This window comes from Meleagris gallopavo, chromosome 10 (assembly GCF_905368555.1).
Source record: "Meleagris gallopavo chromosome 10, MGAL_WU_HG_1.1, whole genome shotgun sequence".
Lineage (NCBI taxonomy): Eukaryota > Metazoa > Chordata > Aves > Galliformes > Phasianidae > Meleagris > Meleagris gallopavo.
The window spans coordinates 4,880,739-4,884,574 of record NC_139413.1 but is presented as its reverse complement, the minus strand read 5'-3'; positions in this window follow the sequence as shown (position 1 = coordinate 4,884,574).

The window sequence follows — 3,836 nt, the reverse complement described above, 5'->3', positions numbered from 1 at the left end:
TTTGCTTAAGAGTCATCTGTGTTTCTAAAGTAGGGATTATGAGAGACTCCTTGGAGGATGTGAAAGCATAAAAAAAAAAAACAAAACAGTTTTTCTGAGAAGTTCTTCACTCCCCCAGACCATTATTTATAGTAAGCGTAAATGTATTGTGCTCAGCTTTTTTAATTGTCAAGTAAGGGATATTCTGTCTCTTGGTACGAACTGCAAAGGCAAATGCTGTTTACATCTGAAGAGTCCCAGTTCTTTAAATTAGGATTATTATCAAGCATTCAAAGGATAACATGCTATAAGAAGCTTAGGCAAAAATGTAACGCTGCCTGGAACGTTGAAAGCGCTTGTTAAAACGTGTGAGCAAGCTGTCTCCAAGGCACAACATCCGTCTTTTATATGCAAGCTGTTTGGTGTGATGTTGATTTTGTGCACTGCTATATTAAGGACTTGCTGCAGTTTGAAGTGTGTGATACAGCTACGATTAGCTACAGTGAGAAAATGCATCCAAATGTATCATCTGAGCTGCTGCAGTCCTGCTACAATGAGGTCAGTGGAAAAGATGGACCCTGAATATATGCAAACCATCTGTATTTGGATTTGTGAATGAAGGTAGGTTACAACACAACTGCTTGAATTCACTAGCAGTCAGGTGAACGTTGTCACAGAGAAGACGTTACTTGTTTTGATTTTGTACTGTGCTGGTCTCTGGCTGCTGTACCCAGAGCTGCTGGCTTTGCTGGGGACAGAATGACCAGCAGAGGTACTGCATGAGGGCTTACTCAAGGTCTTTGCTGCTGTGGGCCAACCTGGGATGGTTGGGTACTCGTGTTTGTGTCTTTGAGAGCCTGGGGACCTCAGCTGAGACCTGATGTAAGGATGCCCAGTGCTGTGCAAGTGTCAACTCATTACTCAGGAGTACAAAACTATTCCTGGAGATAGCTCTCTTGTCAACCTGCTGCTCCTGCACATGAGCAGGTGGTGCCTTGTACATTCATGCAGCAAATTTCCAACAACAGCAACTGGGAGGCATGGCCCCACTGCACTGCATCCCTCTGGGAGGGACGAGGCTGGCGTTGGATGAAACTGAAACGGCATCCAGTGAGTAAACGCAGCCCCAGAGAACATCTGTAATGCTGAGAGTGAAAGGACAAGGAGAGTTTATTCTCCCAAATGTGAGCTTTTCTATTTTCTCCTCTTGTTTTTCACCATCAGTTGCTTGCACAACGGCATATTTTGACCACACTTGCTCACTGGTGTCTCTGTGCATAGCCAGCAGTCTCGTGAGGATGCTCGGTGCTCTCTCTGTGCCTTTGGCCCACGTGCTAACAGCAGCAGGAGAGGCACAGCCAACTGACAGGCATATCGATGCTGCCAGATGGAAATCCCCCATGTAAACTTCACCTGACTTCACCTCTAAATATTTGGGCTCTTATTTTAGGCTCATGCTCTAGTTTGTTGTTTTCCTCCCAGCATTGTTTTATGTAATTAACAAATGCTGCTTACATGCGGTCACCAGCTGTGCCAGCCACAATTTTGCAGCACAGAGCTCTGTGGCAGATATATTCAGCCTGCACTGGTCCCATTTTCCTCTAATAAGTTCCAGCTTTCTCCTTAAGTCTTGATATCCTCTGATTTTGCTGCAGTAGAGTCGAAGGTGTCCTGTACTGTTCTCCTGCAAACTTTGTTATATTTTGATGTGTTCACTTTCTGCCCTATGTTGCAGCAATATGCAAGGAAACGTCTGGGTGAAAAACAAGCTGCTTTGGTTACTATTCAAAACCAAACCAAACCCAACCACTACACAAAGTACCTTAAAAAGTTATGGGCAACCCTTCACTCCTCCCTGAGCAGCAGATAGATGTATGCCAACTGAACAGCATAAAAGCATTTCAGGGAACAGTTGGTACAAGGGCACGTATGGTTGAGTTGACTGCAGAACAAGCGCTATCAGATATATATATATTTAATATTATACTCAATTTAGAGAATGATAGATCTAAAACGCTGTCAGCCCTGAGAATCTGGCTTGGTTGCTTGGCAGTTTGAAGAGAATTGCAGATGAAGCCCACAGCTCTTTGTTGGTGTCCCTTAAAAATGTAGATTCCTTGTTTGTCATCTGTTGTCTTGTCAGGAGATGTTTATCCATGTATAAAGAAGACATCCAGTAAAAAGACAGCTCTTTTAAGGAGAGGGATGTAATTTTAGCACAGTTGCCACAGAAATGCCCAGGACTGAATTCAGCCATGGCTGTGCAGGGAGATGTCTTGCTGGATTTCATGCTGTTATGGGAGCCACATGAAGAAAGCACCTGGCAGGCCTCTGCTAATTGCATCTGCAGAAGGTGAGACAAATAACAACGAATACAAGCACCCATTAAGTGCAGACTCATCAGTTAGCTAAGTATGCTCCTGATTCCCTGCAGTCCCTGGGGCAGCACCAGGCAGATAATTGTGGAGGCTCTGGTTTTCAGTAGCTCCCTGCACTTCTGCATATCTCCTTTCTGGGCACTGGCTCTCCTTAAGCAAATGTGGAAAAAGATGCATGCTTTCCTGGATTTATTGACACCTTCTTGCTACTGTCCAGCTTCAGATACCTGTTTCGTAATAGAATTATCAAAGCCAATATCTTACTTAAGTACCTCTCCAAAAATATTTCTTGTTCTATTAGGTTCCCTTGCCTAGACTATGTTTTTCTTTCTTCTGAAATGGCTTTTTGATAATGGGGAAGCCTGGATTGTATACAAAAGCCTTTATGCCTTGTCATTTATAACACTTAAAGTAAGCAAATCACACATCCTCATGCATTTTCCCTTTTATATCCATATGCCTACTCACAGTGTCATAGAACTGTTCGAGTTGCAAGGGACCCTCCAAGGCCATCTGGTCCCACTCCTTGCACCGAGCAGGGACACCCACAGCTCCATCAGTGCACAGAGCCCATCCAGCCTGACCTTGATGTTTGCAGGGATGGGGCACAACCACCTCTCTGGGCCACCTGTGCCACTGCCCTTATTGGTTAAACTGACTTCATTATATCCACTCTAAATCTCCCCTCTTATAGTCTGAAACTATTTCCCCCTGTCCTATCTTACAGACCCTGCTGAAAAGCTGAAGAGAGAGAAGCACTGACTAGCACTGCCGGTGGTAACCATTATCAGTGAGATCTCTGCTTAACGTGCAGAAAAAATGTCAGGGGTGTTCTTGGGAAAACAGGTGGTCTCATGCTGTCTGAGTGTCAGGGATTTTGTTAAGGAGCAACTAAAGTGATTTCAGAACAGTCTGTGGTGTTTCTTGACAAAAATGGGGCACCTGAATGCCCTGGATTTAAGTAGTACCTGTCTCTAGAAAGAATACAAAGAAGGCCTGGGTAATTACAGATCTGTTTAATTATCATCTGCGGGAGGAAAAAAAAATAGATATCTGAAACAAAAGCAGCCTGGAATGTGCTCAACAAGTAAAGCATGTGGGGTTTTCAGGAGAAAGTCATCTCAAACCAAAGTAATCCTATGTGACAAGACAAAGAGGTCCCACGGCTCTGGGGAAGGCAGTACTTGACAGTATGCTAAGCTTTTGGTATGGTTGTATCTGGTGTGATTCTGGATGAAATGGGCACAAAGTGATTGGATGATTGTATCCAAATGCTTTTTTGGGTGTTGGCCCAACATTCTTTCGATCTTGGGTGGTGAATAGAGATGTAGGTGCATGTATGGAGGAACCAGTTGTTTCCACACATAGGGTAGTGAGGAGAACATGTAGGCTGCTGGGAGAGGGATATGGCTGGAATTTAAGCCTTGAATGGAGAAATGGTCATGGAAAAACTAGGGTGCCATGCAATACAGGTAAATG